Source organism: Chamaea fasciata, unplaced genomic scaffold, assembly GCF_029207755.1.
Source record: "Chamaea fasciata isolate MVZ Bird 193981 ecotype frontalis unplaced genomic scaffold, bChaFas1.0.hap1 SCAF_7, whole genome shotgun sequence".
NCBI lineage: Eukaryota > Metazoa > Chordata > Aves > Passeriformes > Sylviidae > Chamaea > Chamaea fasciata.
The window spans coordinates 61,707,947-61,734,299 of record NW_027094092.1 but is presented as its reverse complement, the minus strand read 5'-3'; the positions used below and the strand labels follow the sequence as shown (position 1 = coordinate 61,734,299).

At 48.6% G+C, this 26,353-nt stretch overlaps 1 protein-coding gene across 1 annotated transcript in view; it reads right to left on the bottom strand.

Annotated features, from left to right (window-relative positions):
- MDGA2 (MAM domain containing glycosylphosphatidylinositol anchor 2) overlaps window positions 1–26,353 on the bottom strand; it is a 217,856-nt gene that overhangs the window by 155,886 nt on the left and 35,617 nt on the right. The window lies entirely within an intron of this gene.

Sequence of the window (26,353 nt, the reverse complement as noted above, 5' to 3'; positions counted from 1 at the left end):
CCCGCCCGCATTCCAATTTTTTTTTTGTTTCCATTTCCAAAATGAACTCGGAGTTATTGTTTTTTTATTCTATATCTTCCTAAATGCATTATCACACTCGTTATGCAAATGAAAAGACTTAATTAAAACAGGAAAATTAAGCAGGAGGAACAGTGGCACTGATGCTGCTGCCTCCTTTCCAAAAATCCTGTTGCTGTCAGCGGGATCGGGATTTGGAGCAGGAGTTAAGTGCAGGCGGAACCTTACTTTAATTTCCTTGTTGGTACAACCTGTAGTACAGGAATTACTCAGCTTTACACGTTGTAAGTGTAAGGAAACCACGATATTCCTGTTATTACACCTGCTTAAATCCCAGCTCCGCTTCCACAGGTCTCCAAAGCACGTTCCCGGCTCCACGATTTCGGTTCTGAACCGTGAAATTCACAGCTATGACAATTTCCAGGGAGCTGATCGATCAGGGAAGAAAACTGATTTACAGAACCCTAATAAAATCACAGAAACGAAGGAGCACAAAGGATAAAATGGAATTCCATGAGATTTAAACACCTGGAATTCCAACCTTCCTGTTCACCCACGTGACGCCATTGAGCTCCCAGCCCCATTCCCCATGGAAGAGCCTCCAAACTTCTGCCCAAGCCCCTCGCACCAGCTGGATCCCCTTCCCAGGGCTGCATTGCCAGGTCTCTGTCCTGCACATCCCACCAATCCTGCTCCTCTGATCATTCTGCAATTCCTCTGCTAAGATCCACAGGGAATTCTTGGGATTCAGGGCTCTGGCATCCCTTCAGACCCCTCCCCCTCACCGCGGCTTTCCTGGTCCAGCCCACACACGGCTCCCCATGGACACAGCCCACTGTGGGATCCTGATCCCAAGGCAGGGGATTGATCCAAACCTGCCAAGAATTCCCCGTTTCTGAGCCCGGCTCTCCACAGCCTGAGGAAAATGAGGCTGGAGCCAAGGAGGCAGAGGAGGAGCAGGGAATGGAGGTTTCCTCCATAGAAACACGGAATGGTTTGGCTTGGAAGGACTTTAAATCCCATCTCATTCCAACCCAGCACATTCCACTCTCCCAGGTTGCTCCAAGTCCCATCCAAACCTGGCCATGGACACTTCTGGAGATCCAGGGACAGCCACAGCTTCTCTGGGAATCCCATTCCAGGGTCTCCCCACCCTCGCAGCCAGGAATTCCTTCCCAATCTCTCATCCATCCCCACACTCAGTTTGAAGCCATCATTCCAGTCAAAGCCTCCAGCCAGTTCTGCCCTTCCAGCCACCACATCCCGAGTTCCAAGAACTTTCCCTCTCCACTTTCCCAGAAGGTTTAACGAAGACCAACACCCCCTCTGCTCCAGGTAGTTTTATGAGCCAGAAGTGCTCCCAATTATTCCAAGTCCAACGCAATGATGGGATAAAGTTACTTGGAAAAACGATAGTGGAAGGTGTCCCAGCCCATGGCAGGGGTGGAACTGAGTTTGAGATCCAATCCAAACCCTTCTGGGATTCCATGATTCCCTTGTCCCAGAGATGCAGGTGGCTCTTCCCACGAAACTCCTGGAAGGACAGGAATGTCCTTGGTTAGGAATCAAGGCCACATGTCACACTCTGGCCTGGAAAGAATCCCTGATTATGAAAATTTTTCCGAGTAGAACAGCAGCACTAACACTCAGTGTGCTGATCTTTTCCCTGGAATTCCTGGGAATGCTGATTCCCCCCTCCACATTCCTCAGGAATTCAACATCCCAAGGACGTGGAATGCGCTCTTCGTTCTGCCCTTTCCAGGGCTCTGAGTCACCTCTGGGGCTTCCATCCTCTCCTGCACCACAAATTCCAAAACACGGAGGGAGCAGAAAGGTAAAGGAGGGTTCAGCACTGGCTCATCAAACTTGGGACCAAATTAGAGCAGTCAGCAACATTATTCCAACATCCTTTAAAACCCGCCTTCCATTAATATTCCATTCTTATTCATGTTATATTCATCTGACTCCAAATCACAGCTGAAGTGTCCTTCATTTCAGTGGCCGTGCCGCTCTCCTGGATCCGTTAAATTCAGGAAGGAGCGGGAAAGGAAAAAAAACCCCGCCCCCCGGGGTATTATTATCTCCAAGGAAAACGCTGCTTTAAGATGAGATCAAACCAATCAAGGGAAATAACAAATATTCCCCTTTCCTTTAAGTGAAAAATCTCACGGTTCAGGAGACATCCCATAATTACGAAATGTCACCTCCCTCTTTCCTGCAAGGAATATTCATTCCAGCTCCTCCTGAGAGCTGCCTCCGGGGATTTCATCCGTTAGAATAATATCAACTTAGCATTGATTTTGTTTGTGACATTTGAGGAGGATTCGGTTGGTGATTGCACGCGGAAAACGCTGCGTGGATCCTTCCCGGCAAGGCCCAACCCGGAGCAAGGAAAGGTTGTCCAAGGAAAAGGTAAAACAACAAATCCGAGCACAGCCCCCTCGTCCTGCTCTAGGAGTTTTGCGACCGCACAACATTCCCTCTTTCCATGAAAAACCGGAAGTTTTTTCTTTCCCTGTCTCCTTCTCAGCCGCTCTTTTCCACGAGTTCCAAGTTTAGATGGGAAACTGGGAAGTAATTCCTGGCTGGGACAGTGGGGAGGCCCTGGAATGGATTCCCCAGAAAAACTGTGATCCCAAGTCCTGATCCGAAGGAATTCCAATGGAATTTGGATGTTTTCTCAGCCTGGAGAGTTCTCACTGGGAAAATATTGGAGGCTTGAGGATGATTTGGTGATCCCTGAGCTGTGCCCATGGATTGGGAATGGTTGGGAATTTCCTCTGCTCCAGGCCCTCACTTTTATCTTTTTTTATGGAAAATGATATCAGGATCCTTTGGGAAAAGTGGGAATGAGGTGGTGGTTTTGGATTGGGAATGTGGGAATGTTTGGGAGCACTTTGGGATTCATTTCAGCTGGAATGGGATAGGGAGTTGGGAGATGGAGATTTGTGGAGCTGGGAATGGGGATCATTCTGTGGGATGGAGGGACAGGACACAGGGAATGTGTCAGAGGGACAGGGATGGATGGGGGATTGGGAAGGAATTCCTGGCTGGGAGGGTGGGGAGGAGCTGGGCTGGAATTCCTGGATTTGCTGTGGCTGCCCCTGGATCCCTGGCAGTGCCCAAGGCCAGGTTGGAGCAACCTGGGATAATGGAAGGTGTGGATTCCAGGGGCGGAACTGGATGGGGTTTAAGGCTCCTTCCATCCCAAAACATTCCGAGATTCAGTTCCAGGATCCCTTGGCACAGCTCTTTCCTGGCTAAAAGTTTCCCCCAGACAGAGATTGGGTCAAATCCTTGTTGGAAAACAGGGAATTGAACTCTGATCAACATCAGAACTCTGATCCTGGAATGAATTCCCTAAATCTGAGCGGTTCCAGGATCTTCTTGATTTGTGGAATGTAGGATTCCTTAAAACCAAATTAAAACGAGATTTTTGGGGGGGAAACAGGAGATCCATGATGGACCTGCTAAAAATTGCAGGATGGATTTGCCACAAATCAAATCCTTCTCCCTTCCTTCAGCCGTGAGTTTTCCCCCTGATCCATATTCTGCATCAGGAGCTTTTCCATGGAAAATTAATTAGCAGGAGCAAAGCCCCCAGTGAATTTAGTGCAGTTCCGCAGCAGAAAAGGAAAAAATAACGGGGTTTTCTGAAGAAAGAGGAGATTTAAAGTAATTGCAGGCACTTACCACTCTCAGAATTCACTTTTCCCATCTTATCCCAGCTCTTAATTCTCCTAAAGTGCAAATGGAATGACCAGGAATCTCCGAGGTACTGCCGTGGGAATGCACTGCCCTCATCAATGCAGAATGTGGAGCTTTTTGCTGCAGCTAATTTGGGATTTGGGGCTATTTTTTCCAGCTGGAGGTGAGGCTCTGTCCACAAATAAATGGATTATTGAAACAGCTCTTTTTTTATTTCTTCTCTAAGTGGGTTTTTCTTTGGGGAAAATCAAATGCTTCACCAGCACCTTCTATTAAACAAACATTCAGTTTGTGGAGAGATCCTTCATTTTGGGCCCAAGCTGGGCCGAATTCCAGGTGCCTGAGAGAGGAAACTTTCAGGTGCGATGCTGACCTGATTTCAAACCACTTCTGCCATTCCTGGATCACTCTGGGATGACAATTCCTAATTTTTTCCCCACCTAATTTCACCTGATTCCCACAGGAATATTTCTTTTTCAATATTTACCTTCCTCGGAGCTGATCCCGAGCCGAACTTCCCCACCAAACAGGACAAAATCACCTTTGAACCCCTCTGGGGCTGATTTTCCCACCTTGCTCAGTATTCCCGCCTCTCCTGGTGTTTGTGGAGCTCCGTGATTGATGGCTCTGCCATCCCAAGGCTGCCAGATAATCAAATCCCGCTGCTGCTTCCCAGCGCCGCTGACGCCAAATTAGGCCTGACCTAATTTTGACACTACCAATCTTAGCAGTGCTGGGTGCATCGAGTTCGGGCTGTCCTAACTCTGTTTTTCCAGGAACAAATGGATTTATGGCTCTTTTCCCACCCTTTACAACTCCTCACGCTGCTGGTTGTTGTTCCTGCTGCTGGGCAGGTGTTAAAAACCGCTGGAGTTCAGAGAGGGATGGGGAAAAGGCCGGGAGAGCTCCTCAGACATGGATTTGGGCTGAGAATATAAAATCATGGAATGGTCCTGGAAGGAAACTTGAAGTTCACCCCATTCCACCCCATTCCGTGGGCAGGGACACCTCCCACTGTCCCAGGCTGCTCCAACCCCAATGTTCAACCTGGCCTTGGGAACTGCCAGGGATCCAGGGGCAGCCACAGCAAATCTGGGAATTCCAGCCCAGCCCCTCACAGGGAAGAATTCCTTCCCAATATCCCATCTATCCCTGTCCTCCAGTGGGAAGCCATTCCCTGTGTCCTGTCCCTCCATCCCTTGTCCCCAGTCCCTCTCCAGCTCATTTCCTTCGGGAGCACTGAATTCCTTTGGGAATTGAGTTGGGATACTGAGGTCCTCCATGCCTGGCAAGTCAAGTGTCTCCCACTCCAAGGGGAGCTGTCTCACCCTCAGTTCCCTGCAGGAGAACAAATACAGAATATCCTCTGAAGAAAAAACTCATTTAAATTTTTGGGGGGGAAAGTCAGAGAAGGAAATACTTCCTAAAAAACCACAGGAATTTGGTTTCTGGTTTGCTGTAATGATTCAACACCTCCCTGCTCACTTTTCGTCAGCTTCAATTCATCCTTAATAATTTATCCTGCAGCCCAAAGCAACCCTGCTGACATTCCAGTCTCCTTGTATCCTGGAATTGTCCAGGTTGGAAAATACCCCCGAGTCCATCAAATCCAACCATTCCCAGCCCTGCCAAGACCACCATTGCCCCATGTCCTCAAAATGTCACATCCACAGGGATTTTAAATCCCTCCAGGAATGGGGACTCCACCCCTGCTCTGGGCAGCTGTGCCAGGGCTGGACAACCCTTTCCATGAAGAAATTCCTGCAAATATCCAAATGAAACCTCCCAGCTTGAGGTCATTTCCTCTTGTCCTATCACTTGGAAGAAGCCGCCAATCCCCACTGGAATGAATTCCCATTTTAGGGACTTGTGGGAGCAGATGAAATATTGGGAACCCCTTTTCCCGCTCCACACTCATTCCCTGTGGGAATGCTGCCTCTTTTTCCCTCATCTGAGCCCCGGACACGTCCGTGCAAGGCCAATTCCTGCCATTTCCACGGGAGCAAAGGTCTCCCAAAGATCCGGCGCCGCCGGGTCACGCCCATGTGTCCCTGCCTGGGAAAACAATTAGGGATAATTCCCTCGGTGCTCCTGCAGGAATTTATTTCCTCGTTCAACTCCTGCTCTTTCTTTCTTTCATCCAGAGTTCAGATGCTTCAGCTCCAGGAGAGGAGCTGCTCTTCCCCATGCCTGGATTTATGGATTTTGGCTGCCATGTTTTTCTCCCAAAAGAAATCCAGGGATGACGTGGGTACCCTCACTTCCACCATGTGTGGGACACTCTGGGCAAAAAACCTTGGAATTAAAAATTGAATTGGCTGGAGCATCAGCGCTGAGAAAATATCCCTCTGGTCTGGGAATTCCAGAGGAATTTTAGGGGTTTTCATGCTGGTTTTAAGCCAGGTTTTGGTTTTAAGAGAGAATAAAGTCACTGCGAGACGCTGCCTTGCAATTCTTATTTCTGCTCGAAAGCCTGAAAGTGAGATTTTATTTTTTTTCCACCTTTTTGTTCTTAAATGACAACCTGAGAAACTGGCGTTTCCGAATTTCCCAGGTTGTTACTCCAGCATTCCCATGGTTAATTCACACCATTCCAGGCTGATCTATCCCTAACTCCCAACAAAAAGGACAATTTCCATTTTTTTTTTCCCCTCCCCGCTGATCCGGTGGGAATTGCAGAGATGAGCACGGAGGGGAACCCTTCCCACTCTCCACTCCCTCCCTGAAGTGCTCCTGGAGCCGCTTTCCATCCCACAGACTGCCGGCAGTGGGATCAAGGAATCTGCTAAAATAAGGGAATCGTCGACAGGGGAGGCCCTAATTGAAGCAACACTTTGTTGTTCCTGGCATCACAAAACAGACGACGGTGCCAGACCCTTTTCAGCACCATCGCAGGCTGGCAGCAAACACATCTCACTTATCTGGGAGCGCAGGAAAAAAAATGTGGAATTTCCCCCCCCCCCCCCCCCCGCCGCTGGAAAAGACAGAGAGAGGGGTGAAAATCAAGCGCGTTAAAAATCGCCTCGTCAAAACGATTCCGGAATTCTAAATGGTTTACACAGGTCGGTGAAATTTATTTTAGAAATGTGTTTTTAACTCATTAATATATTTTTAAATTTTGATTTAATTTTTAACAAGTTTATTTTTTTTTTTTTCCTTAGGAGGAAGTGCTGGTAGGGCAGTTCCTGACAGGCAGCAGCGAGGACATGGATTTATCCTGAAGGGAAAAAGCACCTACATGCAATGAGGATGAGAGGAAACGCTCTCAAGATGTGCCAGAGGAGATTGAGATGGGATATTGGGAAGGAATTCCTGGCTGGGAGGGTGGGAAGGGGCTGGGCTGGAATTCCCAGAGCAGCTGTGGCTGCCCCTGGATCCCTGGAAGTGTCCAAGGCCAGGCTGGACAATGGGGTTGGAGCAGCCTGGAAGAGCAGAAGCTTGGAAAGTTCTCTGGGATTATCCTCTAAGTCCAACTGTTTCCCCACTCATCATGAGTCCAAGACAGATATTCATGGAATTATGGAAGCATTAGGGTTAGAATAGTTCATCCAATTGTTCCCTAGCACTGCCAAAGCCACCACTGCCCCATGTCCCCAAGTGCCACATCCACAGGGATTTAAATCCCTCCAGGCATGGGGACACCAACCTGCCAACTCCACCCAATTTAGGGAAGAAATTTTCCCAAATATCCAATCTAAACCTCACAGAATCCCTGAGGTTGGAGAGGAACTCCAGGGTCACCGAGTCCCAGCTGTGCCCGATGCCCACCCTGTCCCCAGCCCAGAGCTCTGAGTGCCACCTCCAGGAATTCCTGGGACACCTCCAGGGATGGGCACTCCAAACCTCCCCGGGCACTCCCAAGGCCTGAGCGCCCTTTCCATGGGGAAATTCCTGCGGCTGCCCACCCTGAGCCTCCCCTGGCCCAGCCCGAGGCCGTTCCCTCTCCTCCTGTCCCTGTTCCCTGGGAGCAGAGCCCGACCCCCCCGGCTGTCCCCTCCTGGCAGGGACTTGTGCAGAGCCACCAGGTCCCCCCTGAGCCTCCTTTTCTCCAGGCTCAGCCCCTTGCCCAGCTCCCTCAGGAATTCTCCACACCCTTTCCCAACTCCCTCAGCCTCTCCTCCCATGTTTCACCCTCAGCAGCCCAGGAAAAGCCCTAAAAACACAATTTCCGAGGGCGTCCCAAAGTGCTGTTGGAGCCACAAAACCCCAATGCAAATTCCAGCAGCAGAGAATTCCATAATCCTGAGAAAAACCTGTCCTTGTTCGGCTCGGGAACAAAAATTCCACCAGCTATGGAATGTGTCTCAGCTCAGTTTGATGCCAGAAAAAAAGAGCACAGTTTAATATTAAAGAGCAAATTTAAAATACGGAACCTTCCACGAATGCAAACGAGGAAGGAAACGCCACTTTGGAATGTTAAGCAAGAAAATAAACAGCTTTTTAAACGATTTGCAGGGTTTTTTCCAGAGCTAGCACAGATCTGTCCCGACAAAAAAAAACAAAACAAAAACAAGGAGAACAAATCTCTTTTCAGGGAATAAAATGATTTCTTGAATTAAATCCGTGTTTCCCCTGCTTCAGTGTCTCTCACACTTCATTCTCACGTCTTGGTTGTCAAACAACGGGAGGAGAAGGAGCAGCTGAATGAGCTGGAATGTGTTCCCTTTTAAAAACTGGGAATTTATTACGCGGATTTTACGTTTTTCAGGCTCCATTAATCAAAGTTTTTTTTTTGGGAATGAATCTTTTGGAATCGTGGAACGGTTTGGGTGGGAATGGAGCTTAAAGCTCATCCCATTCCGCATGCAAGGACACTTCCCATTATCCCAGGGTGCTCCAAGCCTCTCCAGCCTGGCCTTGGACACTTCCAGGGATCCAAGGGCAGCCACAGCTTCTCTGGGAATTCCATCCCAGGGTTTTGCCACCCTCCCAGGCAGGAATTCCTTCCCAAAATCCTGTCTAACCCTTCCTTCCACCTCTCCAACTGCTTCAGCTCCAAACGTGCTTCCTCAGGGCAACCACAAAGTGCTTTAAGTGGCACATCGGGAACTTAAAACATCATTCCAAGATATTCCAGCCACTGGAAAACCTGATTTGCCTTTAAAAATCCAATTTCCTTCAGGCCCTGGCATTGGGAACGGAACTGGGGGCTCTGTCAGCCCTAAACCTTTTCCTCCTGTGGAGAAATTCTGGAGAACCAAGCTTGGAATGCTTGAGAGCTTTTTTCAGGATAATTCCACATTTTCGCTGCACAAATCATCCCATTCCCAAATTTTGGCCAGCTGAGGGGGGATAAGCGGAAGTTTTCCTTCATTTTTAGTAAATCCCAGGGTGTGCCGGGCCAGGAGAGATCTGTAGAGGAGCTGAGGGGACAGAGATCCTGAGGGATTCTCGCTGCTTCCGTGATTCCTGCGCCAACTTCCCACACAACCAACAGCGGATTGTTGGCTGGAAGAATTCCACCAGGAATTACAGAGAGGTTCAGCCGAGTTTCCAGGGAGATGCCGTGGATGATCCAAGCTCTCCTGGCACTGGGAATTCAGAACACCCCTCAGTCCATCTCTTTCCCAGCTCTTTGATGAATTCCAGCTCCCAAGGCAATATTTCTCCTGGATGCGCCATTAGGACGCTCCTTTGTGTCCAGCCATTGGACATGGAAACAATTCCATGAGATTTGTGAGACTGAGGAATGATTGAGGCTCCTCCATCACTGGAGAATATCAATATTAATTAGGGATTGGATTGACACAGAGTCCAGCAGAGGCAGAAATCACCTCCCTATGGATCTGATTCCTTGGGAATCCAAACTAACAACTCCAGAGGGGAGTTACCCCGCAGCATTCCATGATTTATTTGGACAGGCATCAGTGAGCCATCAGCAAATCAATAAAAATCAATGAGGAGGATTAATAACCGCCCACCTGGGCACTCAGACACGGCCAGGTCAGGTGTTATTGTTTATGTGATTTTCCAGCCCTTTTCCAAAGGCTGAGGAAAGCTCCAATCCCATTAACAGAGGGTAATCAGTCATTAACTTCCATCAGGGAGTCGCTCCTTCCGTTCAAAAATTTGTGGGATTGGGAAAAGGATCTCACTTTTACCAGCCAAAATTCGCCACCCAACTCTGCAGAACCTCCAAGCCCAGCACCGGCAAATTCCACATCTGATCCCTGTCCACCAGCAGAGGCTTCCCAAGGGTTGGGATTGGTGGAGAGAAGCTGCCGGCTCCTCATGGATACACTCATGGATGCAACAGAGGTGTTATCCGTAATATCTCACATTTTCCAGGGAAAATCTCTGCTCTGCTGGGATCACCACAAGCTCAGCACGTTCATAAAGCATCAGAGCCAAGATTTGGGAATACAAAGACGGAGATAAGGGGGGAAAAGGAGTGTGTTCCTTCCATCTTTCCCTATTAGCATTAAAACCCTCTGGCGTTGGGAATCCACGGATTTGCTGGATGGGATTTTCTAATCCTTAGTTTTCAATAAGGAACTCCACATCCTCCATTCCCAAAAAGGAACTCTGCATCCTCCATTCCCAATGGAGAATTCCACATCCTCCATTCCCAACATTAACTCCACACTCTCCATTCCCAACAGGGAATTCCACATCCTCCATTCCCGACAGACAACTCCACATCCTCCATTCCCAACAAGGAACTCTGCATCCTCCATTCCCAATGGAGAATTCCACATCCTCCATTCCCAACAAGGAACTCTGCATCCTCCATTCCCAATGGAGAATTCCACATCCTCCATTCCCAACATTAACTCCACACTCTCCATTCCCAACAGGGAATTCCACATCCTCCATTCCTGACAGAGAATTCCACATCCTCCATTCCCAACAGACAACTCCACATCCTCCATTCCCAACAAGGAACTCCGCATCCTCCATTCCTAATGGAGAACTCCACCTCATCAGTTTCCATTAAGGAAATCCTCTATTCCTAACATATCAGTGGATGAAGGCACAAAAGAGAATTCCCTTTCCTCTCTGGCTGACCTCCCAGCAGCTCAGCTCTTCTCCAGGGCTTCTGTCATTTGGTCACTTCAGATCCCAAACTTCCCTTGTCCTTCCATGTGGGAGAAAATCCATTCAAAAACAGCAGGGAAAAAAAAAAAAGGCAGAAGGAAGAAAAAACTCAAAAAACAGTGTTCTAAAATTTTCCTTTTCATAATAAAATCACAGAACGACCAAAGCAGGAAGAGGCCAGAAGAGTCCATCAGTGCAGCACCACCCCTGTGGTCACCACCCATCCATGTTCTCCACTGCCACATCCACAGGTTTTCTGAACCATTCCAGGGATGGGCACTCCAAACCTCCCTGGCCACTTCCAAGGCCTGAGCGCCCTTTCCATGGGGAAATTCCTGCTGCTGTCCACCCTGAGCCTCCCCTGGCCCAGCCCGAGGCCGTTCCCTCTCCTCCTGTCCCTGTTCCCTGGGAGCAGAGCCCGACCCCCCCGGCTGTCCCCTCCTGGCAGGGACTTGTGCAGAGCCACCAGGTCCCCCCTGAGCCTCCTTTTCTCCAGGCTCAGCCCCTTGCCCAGCTCCCTCAGGAATTCTTCAGCCCCTTCCCAGCTCTAGAAACCAAAAGTTCTGAACTTAATTTCAAATCCCAAACGCGGTGATTGACCTTCGGATTTGTCAGATCGCTGATTTGTTTTAGATCAGCTTTGGGAACGATCTGAAAATGTTTTTTTCATTTTTTAATTGGAATTGAAAGCACTTCCAGCAGATGAGTAATGAGGAAGTGGCATCTGCCTCGCCTGGAATTTTCAGTGAGGAACAGGGATAACAGCAAGTCCCCTCGGAGGAGAGCAGAATTACATTCCAGCCCTTTCCAGATCTCCATCCTGAATTAGATTCCAAAACTTTCCAGATCTCCATCCCTAATTGGATTCCAGCCCTTTCCAGGTCTCCATGCAGACCACTGATTTTTCCACCAAAATATTAAAGAAATCCCTTTGTGCTTTCCTATCAACACAGGTATCACCACCCGGAAATAATCTGTGGAGTCATTTCCACGTAGAGCAGATTCTGGTGGCACTCAGGGCATTCCCAATCCCATTTCCTTATTTAAGTCCATCCCAAAATGTTCTTCCACGTGCACAAGGCCACGATTTGATGAGTTTAATGGGGGGGGTTTTTTTGGCATTTTTCCCCAGGCAAAGCAACAAATTCCTGGTACAGATCCAACTTCAAGGCCCAGGCGAGGGAAGAACTTCACACAAGAAAGATGAAGCCACAGAGGATGAAACGTTTAAGGCTGAGCTTTGGGACAGGATCCTCAGCTGGAGGGATCCAGCAGCATCCAAGAACTTTTTTTTTTTTCCCCAGGAGCTTCCAATCCTTCTACTGATCTCAGCAAAGAAAATACTTGAGGAAATCCAGATAAAAACGGGAATGCTGGAAAGAAGGAGCCTTCAAAACGCACAGATTATGGCTTTAAACACATTCCTAATTAATGGATCATGAGCTGTCCTTAATACATCCCTCAGCACAGCAAACTCTGTCAGATTCCATGGACTCCCGGAATTGGAAATTAATTGGAAGGGCTAAAGATAGCACCGAAGAATGAGAAATACTCACAGATGCTTTCAAACGCCCTTAATCAAAATAATGATTGCATAAATCCTTCGTGCAAGCTCAGGGAAAAAAAATAAAATATTGCTACCTAATATCCTCCTCATTATCTGGGCCCCAAAGTGTTTGATAGTTTTAAATTAGAGCCGATTTCAGAAGTGCCTGTTAAATATTAAAAACAAGATCCGAAAGGTTTAACATCTCTCCACACATCCAGGGGAGAATCCATTCACTCCGAGCGGGATGTGGGCGAAAAAATCAAGGCTTAAGCTCTCGCTCAAAGCTTTGATCAAACCACATTAAACTGCAGGCAAAAAAGCTCAGACATCAAAGGCAGCTTTAATTCCCCTCTGTGCCAGTGGTGGCACTTGGGGACATCCCAGGACCCCCCAGCTTGGGCCAAGGTTGGACATCGGAGCTTGGAGCACTCTGGGATGGTGGGAGTGTCCCTGCCTGTTGGAGCCCTGGGCGCTGAGAATTCCAGACTCTCTGTGCTGACAGGCACTGACCCCCAGGCAAACACTGCATTGACCTGAGGCCGTGGAAAAGGCTCCCAAAATTGAGTGACAGCTCTGGGATTGTGGGTGTGGGGTTTGGATAGAAGCGTGTGATGTCACAGGGGGGAAAACTCAGAGTTGAAGGGTTTAGAACATAGAAATATTTATGTTGCCACGAAGAGCCCCACTCACACTGTCAGGCTGCGTGAGCAAAAAAGGAGGACATTTTTTTGGGATCAGGGTTTACATAGTTTTTGGAGTTTGATCAGCGATTGGGCCATGAGGTTGACACCTCTTTGACCCCACTGGTCAACCTGGAAGTCCATCAATTTGTCCTTCCCCCAGGAAGGAAGGCGTAGTTTACAAAACATCACCCTTTATGTTGCAATGCCTGAGAACTCCAGTACAAAAATGTAAAACGTCAGAGGGCGGAAAAATCAGGACGACGTATATGTAAAGCAAGATGGAGGATTTAGGGCAGAGGCTGAGTCCATTTTCACCTTCTTCATCATGGGTCTGGGTGGGGTTTTGTAATTGGGTAGAAAAATCCGCACTGCGGGCCAGGGGCGGGTGGTTATTGGGTTAAAAGTCAAAATGATTTAGGTGTCAGTTCATGACTGGACAGTTTATGCTTAAAGGACCTTGGAAGGAGTTAGAGATGGGGCCGTTTTTTACTTCGTTAGCCAGAACCCACAGCTTGTGAGGCTGTGACAGAGAGAATTAATAAACATCTGAGTCTGAACACAAAACAACTCCTCTCGAGCGTTTAATCCTGGTTCTAACAGAAGAACAGAAGATAAAAATACCCACACCTGCCCGTGGAAGGCGAGTGGCACTGGATTTAAGGTCCCTTCCCACCTGAACTGAACTCTGGGATTCTCCAAAGGTTGGAACCTGCCCAAGGACTCCAGGCTTGCAGCAGCCATGGCCTGGGTTGCTCCTTGCATGGGAGAAGTCACCCAGTGAGGAGAAACAGCAACATGGCAGGGTTTGTTCCAGGTTTTGTTCCCTCTGGAGTGAAATTCCAAGAATTCCTCTGAGGATGAATGAGCCAGGATGGCTTATGGATGCAAAATATGGGAATGGGATGCATTGAAAATCGAATCATGGAATGGTTTGGGTTGGAAGGGACGTGAAATCCAGTGCCGTGGAAGGGACACCTCCCGCTGGCCCAGGCTGCTCCAAGCCCAATGTCCAACCTGGCATTGGACACTGCCAGGGATCCAGGGGCAGCCACAGCAAACCTGGGCACCCTGTGCCAGGGCCTGTCCACCCTTCCAGAAATTCCTGGGAAGCTCAGAGGATGAAACCACCCCCACCCAAGGGGTGGCTGGGTTTGTAACTTCACAGGATCCATGAGTCCAACCTGGGCCAGTCCAAGTCCTTTCCATGCTGGCCAGGAGAATGGACGTGACAGAGTGCCACCTCCAGGAATTCCTGGGACACCTCCAGGGATGGGCACTCCAAACCTCCCTGGCCACTCCCAAGGCCTGAGCGCCCTTTCCATGGGGAAATTCCTGCTGCTGCCCACCCTGAGCCTCCCCTGGCCCAGCCTGAGGCCGTTCCCTCTCCTCCCGTCCCTGTTCCCTGGGAGCAGAGCCCGACCCCCCCGGCTGTCCCCTCCTGGCAGGGACTTGTGCAGAGCCACCAGGTCCCCCCTGAGCCTCCTTTGCTCCTGTCACATTTGACATCCAGGGTTTGTTCCATCCAGCATCCATCCCTCCAAAGGAATGCTCTTTCCATGGATTTTCACCTGAGGCTTCTTGTCCTGGGTTTTGGGTGTTTGAGGACAGCACTGATTTTCCAGACAAGGCTGAACAGGTTCGGATGATGAAGAAATGCGATCCCAACATGTGTTTGCCTGGAATTCTTCCCAGAAGGAAAAGCTGCCCAGCATTTGCAATAGAGATGCAGATCGGGAGGCTCTCAGAGAAGAGATCCATGAAGGACAAAGCTGAGTCAGGAGGGTCAGGTTGGATTTCAGGGAAAGTTTCCACTATTCCAGAGGGTGCTGGGCACTGCCCAGCCTCCCCAGGGAATGGTGACATTCCTGAGGCTCCCAGAGCTCCAGAAGCCTTTGGACAGCGCTGCCAGGGATGCCCAGGGTGGGATTTTGAGGGGTCTGGGCAGGGACAGGGGTTGGGATGATCCCTGTGGGTCCTTCCCAGATCAGGATATCCTGAATTCCACGATTCTATTACTGGAAAGATAAGGGGACGCAGGAATGATATCCCAAGACAGGAAATTTTCCCATCCCTGCTGCTGGCAGGGACAGATGCCCACATCCCATGGGCATCCATCCACACATCCAGGACAGGATCTTCCCAAAGGATGTTCCACCCTCTGCTCCCCATGCTCCCTCAGGGAGAAGGATTTGGGACAACACTCAGCACAGAGGTAGAAGGTTCCTTTAAATCTCTCCAAGAGTGGGACCAAAGCTTTCCAGAAGAACCTAGATCTCCATGGGTTTCCTGGGAGGCTGAGGGTTATTTTCCACCATCACAGCACGTTCAGGGCTGGATCCTGCTTTTCTGGGAATGTGCCTCATGATTGCAGCCACAGCCAGACCCAGATTTCCACGGCACGGTTTAGTTCCCACAGAATGTGCAAACACGGTGTCAAACCTCCAGCCTGGGATGTTCTCCCACTCCTGATTTTCCTGTCCCTGGATGTATCGATCCCAAAGAATCATGGAATCATTTAATCTGGAAAACCCTCTGAGACCATCGAGGGACCATCTGAGACCATCCCCCAGGACTGCCAAGGCCACCACTGCCCCACGTCCCCAAGGGCCACATCCATGGATTTCAAACGTCTCCAGCAACGGGAAATCCAATGGAAAACCAACAGAAACCAAATTCCATGTGCAATACACAAGACCCATGCCAAGATCCATTCAGGATTAGAATCACAAACACCAGGAGTCGGTAAAGAAAATCCTTGGAATGCTCAGATCCAGTGTGTCCATGTCTATTACTGCCAACAGAATTCCAGACTCTCTCTTTCCTTAAAAAAAACCAACCCCGGGATGTTTTACATCCTCTCATCCCTCACCCTGCTTGGGGAGCCTGTTTTCCAACAATTCCACTCCACATTCATCCAGCTCCAAACTTTCCTGCTCCCCAAGAGAACTTCACTCACTGGAACTGTCCAACCGAATGTTGAATATCGGAATTTCTCTTCCATCTTAACAAGGGAAGAGCTGTTCCTGATCCAGTTGTCCTGGAACCTTCTTCTTTGTCCAGAGCAGCTGTGGCTGCCCCTGGATCCCTGGAAATGCCCAAGGGCAGGTTGGATGGGATTTGCAGAAACCTGGGACAGTGGGAGGTGTCCCCACCCATGGCACTGGATGAGATTTAAGGTCCCTTCCAAATCCAAACCATTCTGGAATTCTCTTCCAGCTCAGACACCCGAACGTTCACCCTCCCATTGAAATCCACTCAACTTATCCCCCTGAAAAACACAGATCCAAAAAATCTGAGTGCTGAAAGTGCCAGCAAATCCATATTTTATCAGAGGATGCATTAGGATATCCATGGTTATGGATGTAAGATCACTCCAGAAGGATTTCTGCCCGGATCCTTTGGTGTGGGCTGGAGCCAAATGGCACAAAAACCCTTTTGGAGCTGTTTCGATGTTTTTGGGAATGACTTCAGCAAATTTTTTTCAAGGGAACAACTTTCTGCACCTGCCAAGTGGTTGTTACCTCCACCAGCTTGGCTCAGCGGCAGAACTTCCCTGACAAAGCCACCAATCAATCCCGGAATGGCTGGGAATGGCTTGGAAAGGACATTTTAGGATCATCTCACTCCAACAACTCCCCGGGCAGGGACACCTTGAACTCGAGCAGATGGATCTCAAAATAATACAGAAATAAACGATGCAAGGCTGCAGATCAATAAATGTTTGAATTATTTAGACAGGGAAAAGGGAAGCCTGGAACTCGAGTACTGCTCCAAGCTCACATTCCAAAGCCTGGGAGCTTCCCGCTCCATGCTGCTCTGCTCATGGGAGTGAGTTTTGCAGGAGGTAATTATTAATCAATGATAACGTCACAGTTCGTTAGGAATATAAACCCTAATGAGTGCTAATTAACCAAGCAGCCACAACACAACAATTACTGACACACAGGGCAGGGCTGAGAGCTGCCCACACTCAGCACAGCAGGGGCACAGATCCCTGGGAACTTGTCCCTGGACTCATGGAAAAGCAGGATAAGTGGATAAATGAATGAGAGAGAGCTCCCAGCTCGGTTTTGTCAGGATCCAGGAACGGAGCGTGAATGGGAGTGGTTGGAACCATCTCCTCCACATGCTCAAGGAGAAATGAATCACCAAAATGAATCTTTAAATAAATCCCAATAAACAAACTCTGCGCTGACCCCAAGCTGTTTACACACAATTAATGAGCAATCAGGGGAAAAAAGCAAACTAAAAGCAAGCAGAACATCTCTCATTAACTTCAGCAGGCTCTAGACTGGAAAAGCAGTTGGATATTCCAAAGCTGACTGAATTCCAGGAACCTTTAATATGGAAAAGAGCTCCAGGATCAACCTGTGCCCAATCCCCACCTTATCCCCAGCCCAGAGCTCTGAGTGCCACCTCCAGGAATTCCTGGGACACCTCCAGGGACGAGCACTCCAAACCTCCCCGGGCTCCCAAATAAAAACCCCAAACAAACAAAAAGACGAAACAAAACCGACCAAGCCCTGCTTCAAGAACCCCAGTTTGGTGTTCAGGACATTCCTGTCCCGCATAATTTCACAGGATCGTGAAGGCTGGAAAAGTCCTCCAAGGCCATGAAGTCCAACATGGCACTGCCAAGGCCACCACTGCCACGTGTCCCCAAGTGCCACATCCACAGGGATTTAAATCCCTCCAGGCATGGGGACTCCACCCCCTACCTGTGCCACACTTGGACAGTCCATTTACAGAAGAAATTTTCCCGAATATCCAATCTAAACCTCACGGAATCCCTGAGACTGGACAAGAGCTCCAAGGTCACCGAGTCCCAGCTGTGCCCAATGCCCACCCTGTCCCCAGCCCAGAGCTCTGAGTGCCACCTCCAGGAATTCCCTGGACACCTCCAGGGATGGGCACTCCAAACCTCCCTGGCCACTTCCAAGGCCTGAGCGCCCTTTCCATGGGGAAATTCCTGCTGCTGCCCACCCTGAGCCTCCCCTGGGCCAGCCTGAGGCCGTTCCCTCTCCTCCTGTCCCTGTTCCCTGGGAGCAGAGCCCGACCCCCCCGGCTGTCCCCTCCTGGCAGGGACTTGTGCAGAGCCACCAGGTCCCCCCTGGGGCTCCTTTGCTCCAGGCTCTGCCCCTTGCCCAGCTCCCTCAGGAATTCTCCAGCCCCTTCCCAGCTCCGTCTTTTCCCTGGACACACTGCAGCCCCTCCACGTCCTCTTATCTTGATCTGGACACAGCCCTCGATGTGTGACCTCACCAGGACAAAAGTGGATTCCTCATCCAGTTGTATCCAGGCTTTTGGCCACCCCCTGATAATCCTCTCTCAGAAGCTCACCACCAAAAATCTTGAAAAATTCATTTCGGACAAACCCGTCACTCCCAACATGAAGATGAAGATTGGGATCTTTTTCTTCCACAAAAGAAAAGTGACATAACAAATTACACACAATTTAATGGTTTTTTAAAATTAGGAAATTTCTTTTTAAGCAGCTAGAGAACACCTCGACTCAAAATTTAATTTTTTCCCCAAAACCAGGAACTTTCTGTTTGCTGCTTTGCACAGGGCAAACTCTTCCTAACAAAATTTAAAAGTCAAAGAATATTAATATTAATTCCCAAAAACGCTCCACGTTGGTTGAGCCCCCAAAGCTCAACCAGGAATAGGATTTCTGCCTCCAATCCAAGTGGGAGATGAATCCCAAAAGGAATTCCCTTTGCTTTATCACAGCTATAACCAACTGGTTGGACACAGGGAAGGGCTAGATGGGATACTGGGAATTGGGAATTCCTGGCTGGGAGGGTGGGAAAGGGCTGGGCTGGAATTCCCAGAGCAGCTGTGGCTGCCCCTGGATCCCTGGCAGTGTCCAAGGCCAGGTTGGACGTTGGGCTTGGAGCAGCCTGGGACAGTGGGAGGTGTCCCTGCCATGGCAGGGGTGGCACTGGATAGGATTTAAGATCCAATCCAACCCAAACCATTCCGTGAAATTCCCTGAAATTCCATCAAATTCCATGAAATTGAGGATAAAAGTGCTAATGTTTCTACTCATCATCCTGAAATGCCGTGGCAATGATGGGAACGGTCACGAGAGAGAAGGAAAAGCAACCTCCAGGCTGGGATTTAATCAATTAATAAAATCAATTACCCGAGACAGCTGCAATAAAAACATCAGGATTCAGCACCGCCACTTCCGTCCCGTTTCTCCCAATTTCTCCTCAATTCCTCCATCACTGGAATGCTGCAAGGAGCTTCCCAGGCTGCTCCCTGTGCAGACACTCAGGGCCTGCCAGTTTTCCTGAAGGATTTATCTCCGACCTGGCACCGCCGGCGGCGCTTGGCCGGCGCCTCTTGGAGCCCGTCCCACTGTGCCTCCAGGTGACCCTAAATCACCTCTCCTCCCGTGGCTCCCCTGCTCTCCTTATCCATCACGGTGTCTGTCGCCCTTCCAAAGGTAATTGTTATTCCGCGGGAAAATTTACATCCCTCTAAAGTCGAAAAATAATGGGAAAGCGTCTCTGATCGCGGTCAGTTGGCGGGAGAGGAGGAAAACATCTCCTGACTTCTATAAACTGACATTCCCGATTTTTTTTTTCTTTTCCCCCCATCAAAATTCCATTTCCAAAGTGCAACTTCCACCCCGATCCCAAATCCCAGCCCTGTTGTGCAGGAGTTTAATCCCGCTTCCACACGATCCCAACAAAACACATCCCGAAGCCCTGGAGATGATTTATCCCGGTGCCGCAAGGACAGCAGAAACCTTCCCATCGTTTCACCGAATCATAAATCCCAATTAATCACCGAGATGTTTGTTTGGGATGCTTGGGAATATCACACACGATTAATTTATCCATGGGAATTACTGAGCCGGGGCGCTCCCGGCATAAAACAGGAATAATTCCAGTGGTGTGACAAATGATTTCCCTTTTACCACACGGGGACAGGATAAAGACTTATAATCTCAATTTTTAATGTATTGTTTGCTCTTCCCAGGGCAACAAGTTGTGCTCCTGGAATTGCGTTGGGTTGGAGGACCTGGAGGATGGATTGGGAAGCAACAATTCCTGCTTACAACGGATAAAATACCAATAAATGCAACGACGCAATTCCCAAGATCCAGACAAGCTGGACAAAGGGCTCAGCACCAGCTGATTTGTTTTCGGGATATTTGATGATGTCATTAATGATGTCATTAACGATATAATTAATAATATTTGTTTAAAAGAAATGGCTTTGGAGAGAAGGGATGGGATCAAACTGTTCCTGGCTGCTGATCCCAAAATCTGCCCCTTCTCCTGCTCAGGGATGACCACGGCCAAGGAAGCCGGGGTGGAATCTCCCTAGAAAACATCCCGGGATAACAACCACTCCCAGTTTTCCTTCCAAAGCAAGGTGGGAGTTGACAATTCCCAAGTTTTCAGGGATGATCAAGTGGCCCATGAGGACAAGGGTGGGGAGGTCCTCACAGGACACCTCCCACTGTCCCAGGCTGCTCCAAGCCCAATGTCCAACCTGGCCTTGGGCACTGCCAGGGATCCAGGGGCAGCCACAGCAAATCTGGGAATTCCAGCCCAGCCAGGAATTCCCAGTTCCCAATATCCCACCCAAATCTCCCCTTTTCCAGCCTAAAGCCATTCCCTGTGTGCTGTCCCTCCATCCCTTGTCCCCAGTCCCTCTCCAGCTCTCCTGGAGCCCCTTCAGGCCCTGCCAGGGGCTCGGAGCTCTCCCTGGAGCTTCTCCTCTCCAGGGGAACATTCCCAGCTCTCCCAGCCTGGCTCCAGAGGGGCTCTATGGATTCTTCTGGATCACTCCAGCAGCTCCACATGCTCCCGGGTGTTGGATCCAGAGCTGGAGGGGTCACTTCCCTTCCAGCCGCGACTTCCAGGCAGGAAACCCAGGAGAGGAGGTCCCTCCCTGAGGAATTAAAGCTGATCCCTATTTTCCACCAGCACTTTGAGCAGCAGGTTTGACCTTGGATGGCTTGGAAGCAACTCCATTCCCACTGAAAATCTCTTCCAAACCTTCTCCACCCTCTTTGGAGAGTGGAAAAAAAAACCCTCAGAGGTTCAAACCCAGAAATATTCCTGTATTTGTGCACAGATCCGAGCTCAGGCTTTTTTTTTTTCATGGATAAATAATCCCTGGGTATTTATAGAATCCCTCACAGCCAAGAAACAGTTCTGCACCATCAGGAAATGGGATTTCAAACCCACCCCATTCCCACTGAACGCTCTGAGCCACTTTAGACTTAACAAAACCTAAATAAGAAAGAATAATTTGGGATTCACACCTTAAAAATCTGGCCCTGACACGAAATTTCATGTCCCCGTTTTCTGAAACTCCTCATTTCCTTAAAAAAAAAAATAAAATAATTATTTCAATCATTTATCCCAAGGGGAAAAAAACAAACCTGTGGGCGCCTTGCTGTTTTTATTTAAATTACTTTAATATCAAATACGTGTTTAATTTTCCTAAAGTTGAACTCTGCAGACAAAAACACCCTGGAGTTTCCAAGGGGGAAAAATAAAAATGGCTTCATCAGGATTTCTAAGATTATCACTTGTCTGTTGTTCCTACCAGCTCTGTTCCGTGTTATTCCTGATTTTTCCCTTGAGGGCTGGATGACATTCCGTGGTGGCTCCAAGGTACTTGGAAAGATAACACGGGAACAGGACATTTGGGCTCCAAAAGTTGTAATTCCCCAGGAAGAAAAAAATCCATTCAGTTCACTTTAATAGTTTTGGGTTTTGTTTTTCATTGGGTTTTTTGGGGGGTTGGTTGTTTTTTTGTTGGGTGTTTGTTCGTTTGTTTGGGGGGGGTTTTTTTGAGGGGTTTTTTTGCCTTTTTTTCCTTATTTTTGATAAATCTCTGGATTCTCCGGCAAAAAACAACACAGGAGGAAAATCCGGCTGATTTTGTCATTCCTGCTGCTCCTTCGAGGCGTTTTCTCCTTAAAAACCAAGTCAGGCTCTGCTCTAATTCCTCCACGAGATCCGTGATCCATTTTAGAACTGGGTAGAATCCCCCATTCCTGGTGGGATTTTAAATCCCTGTGGAGGTGGCACTTGGGGACACGGAGCAGGGGTGGCCTTGGCAGTGCTGGGGTCGGTTTGACGTGATGATGTCAGAGGGTTTTTTCCAACCTCAACAATTCCATGATTCCCTTGGCATTTTCCATAATTCGCCAACTGTGTAAAGTCCATGTTGGCCGTGACGGAAGATTCCACGATCCTGGGGCCAGACCTGGGAACTTCCTCTCCTCGTGTCCCTTAATGAGGGAATTCCAGGATTATTGAGGTTGGAAAAGCCCGCCAAGACCATCAAGTCCAAGTTACGCCCCATCCCCAACCACATCCAATCATTCCTTGGACATCTCCAAGGATGGAGATCCACCCTTTCCAATCCCTAAAAAAATCCATTCAAAAAATTCCTCTGAGAAGAACAAACTCGGCTCAGCAGCTCCCAAAAACCAGCTGGTGGCTTTTTTTTTTTTTCTTGTTCCCATCCCTGCATTTTTCCCATAATTACACAAAATCCTCCCAGGATTTGGAGCCTGGGACAATGGAGAGAGGACTTTGGATTGGGAAAATTATTACACCACTATTTCACCTGAGATTTAATAATGACCCCACCAGAACTGGGTGGAATTTAGGCTCTGGATTAAATGATCAGCGCTCCAAAAGGAATTTTTTCCCAATAAATCCTAAAAAAAAATCATATTTTCCAATCAGCGTTTACGAGGGAGTCAATGGGAAACACAACATTGGGAGATTGGAGCTATTCATGGTCTTTCCCAGGAGATTTGGAGTCGTGGAAAATTAGCAGCTGGTATTTGGGATGATCCCAAAGACTCGGAGAGGGAAAAGACGGGTTTTTTTCACAGCTTGGTAAATATTGAGGTTCAGCCAACTGCACAGGAAAACCCCACGATCCTGCTGGAATTCATCACCTTTCCCAAACAAATCTGGGATGTCTCTGTTCCCTAAATCCGCTGAGCCCGCCGGACCAACAGGATGAGCGCCACTGAGCACACAATGAATCCACGAATTACGGAATTCCGTGCTAATTAAACACCCCACGTCCCTCAGTAATTAATTGCCAGAGGTTTCTCCTGATCCATCATCACTCTAATGGAGGAAGGCATCCCTGGAGCATCCCTCACCCGGCGTTCTACAGAATTCCAGAGATTTTCCTGATATTTAGGAGATGATGAGCAACCTGAGAGAATTCCCAGATTTTGGGGTGGTGCTCCTGAGCCAGCCTTGGGAGCCACAACATTCCCAGGTTTCCCTGCCCCTGATTAATCCTGTTAATTAGGATTTATCTTAACCTGTGGATTATCTTCATATGTTTTATATTTCTCTTCTCTTGGACAGGGTCAAGAAATGCTCTTGGAAAATCCCCTGGCTAAAAAGAAAGGATGAGGGAATCCTTCCTCCCTCTAAATCCCACAAAACAATCCCCAGACCAACATTCCCATCCACAGGAACTCCATAAATCCGCTCCTAACAAGAGGAAAATCCAGGAAACAAAGCCAAGGGTCACTTTTACCCGGGAATTCAGCAAGTGGGAAAGAGCATGGAGGGACAGAGACTGGATACATTCACAGAAAATTTATATAAATATGGATAAAAGTGGCTGCCCCATCCCTTGAAGTGTCCATGGACAGGGTTTGGAGCAACCTGGGATAGTGGAAGGTTTTCCTGGTGGAATGAGATGGGATTTAAGATCCCTCCCCACCCAACCCATTCCAGAATTCCATGATCTGCTCATCATTTCTTCCTGCAGCTCCTCCTCCTAACCCTGAATAAAATCCCAACAATTTTGATTTTCTTGTTCTTTCCCCAACATTCCTGAATTTCCCCTTCACCCCGTATTTCTCCAAACATGAAAACTTCCCTTCCACGTCCGTGATTTTCCTTTCCAGCTTTCCCTAAACGCAAGCAGAGCTGCTCAGCCCTGGATAAAAAAACAATAAAAAAACATCCCAGGGAGGAGGAAAATTCCCAGCCTGTTTTCCAGCCTCGTCTCCCAGCCCCGGAGGCAGCACACGACGTTCCCTATTTTTAGCTCAACACCGCAGGTACGGATTATTCCAGGGACACTTATGAACCCTGACATCCCAAAGGAGCTGCAGGGCTCTGAGCTCAGATGTTGTTATTTCTCTTGGGATGAGGAGAATTCCAGAGGAAAAACAGGTCCTTTCCTGGCTCTGAGAATTCCAGAAGGAAACAGGTCCTTTCCTGGCTTTGAGAGGAGAAGAATTCCAGAGGAAAGTGGGTCCTTTCCCAGCTCTGAGAGGAGAATTCCAGAAAAAAACCAGGTCCTTTCCTGGCTCCAAACTGAGCTCAGAATTCCAGAGGAAAACAGGTCCTTTCCTGGCTCTGAGCTCAGAATTCCAGAGAAAAATGAGTCCTTTTCTGGCTCTGAGAATTCCAGAGAAAAACGGGTCCTTTTCTGGCTCTGAGAGGAGAAAAACTCTGGAGGAAAACAGGTCCCTTCCCAGCTCTGAACTGAGAATTCCAGAGAAAAATGGGTCCTTTTCTGGCTCTGAGAATTCCAGAAGGAAACAGGTCCTTTCCTGGCTTTGAGAGGAGAAGAATTCCAGAGGAAAATGGGTCCTTTCCCGGGTCTGAAAGGAGAATTCCAGAAAAAAAACAGGTCCTTTCCCAGCTCCGAACTGAGGAGAATTCCAGAGAAAAATGGGTCCTTTTCTGGCTCTGAATTGAAAATTCCAGAGGAAAACAGGTCCTTTCCCAGCTCTGAGAATTCCAGAGAAAAACAGATCCTTTTCTGGCTTCAGACTAGGGAGAATTCCAGAGGAAAATGAGTCCTTTCCTGACTATTCTCTGGGCACCTTCTCTGGGAATCCCATTCCAGGGTCTCCCCACCCTCCCAGCCAGGAGTTCCTTCCCAAAATCCCATCCGTCCCCTGCCCTCTGGCAGTGGGAATCCTTTTCCTATCACTCCATGTCCCTGGAAAAAGCCAATCCCGTTTTTGAAGCCCCTTTAAATACTGAAATCCACATAAAACCCACCAAAAAATTCAGGAATTTTAATTTATTTCTCACCTCTCCCAAGAGAATTCCTGAGGGTCACAAACCCCCCCCCCCCCCCCAAAAAAAAAAAAAAAAAAACAGGATAAGATTTCCTAGGAATAAAATTTTCCTCATGATCCTGAGAAGAACCACTAAGGAAGATGGAAAACGGATTGAGCTGGATCTCCAAAGGCTTTTCCAGTTTTTTCTCAATCCCAGGCCGCAATATTCCTTGTGGAAAGCTCCAGGACTGGATACTGATCCATCACATCCACATCTTTAGGTCATAAATCCATGGAATTTCCTGAGTTTAATCGGGGTGGCTCATTAGCAGCCTGCTCTGAGGCAATCCCGAGCACAAAGGCTCCTTAAAAACCAAAACAAATCCAGACTTTCCAACAAAACCAGGAATTTTTCATGGACAAATTAAGGAACAAACCAGAGATTTGCTGGCAGCTGCCAAGAAGCACAAGATCCCACGGAGCTCTCCCCCATTCCAGGAATTACTCTGGATTACTTAAGCCGGGCCTAATTTTATTTCCCACCTTCCTTCCACCGTTTGAGCCGTTGGGAATTTTTTTTTAAAGGAAGTTTAGGCCTGACTTAAATTCCCAGGGACGTCTCCAAAGCCCGGCAGCACCACAGATGCGCCAGAGCAGCTGCTGAGAGGAGCCAAAAGGTGAATGGAGACGGGAACGTCATCCCGACCTTACATAACATCTATTTATAGCCCGAATTCCCAAAACGTTCCTGATTTTCCTGCCTGGAAAGGGGTGAAATCGCTGGGGCGCAGGGTTTGCCTGCTCTGAGGGAGTTTTCACACGATTCCCAAGGAAGTTTTCCATGTGGGTTCGGTTGGAAGTTGATTTATTTTCGGGATATTTGATGACGCAATTAGTGATGTAATTAACGATACAATTAATGATATTTGTTTAAAAGAAATGGCTTTGGAGAGAAGGGATGGGATCAAACTGTTCCTGGCTGCTGATCCCAAAATCTGCCCCTTCTCCTGCTCAGGGGTGACCACGGCCAAGGGAGCCGGGGTGGAATCTCCCTAGAAAACATCCCGGGATAACAACCACTCCCAGTTCTCCTTCCAAAGCCAGGTGGGAGTTGACAATTCCCAAGTTTTCAGGGACAACCAAGTGGCCCAAAACGACAAGGGAGGTGAGATCCTCCAGGCTGCTCCAAGCCCCAATGTCCATCCTGGCCTGGGACATTTCCAGGGATCCAGGGGCAGCCACGGCAAATCTGGGAATTCCATTCCAGGGCATCCCCACCCTCCCAGCCAGGAATTCCTTCCCAATATCCGACCTAAA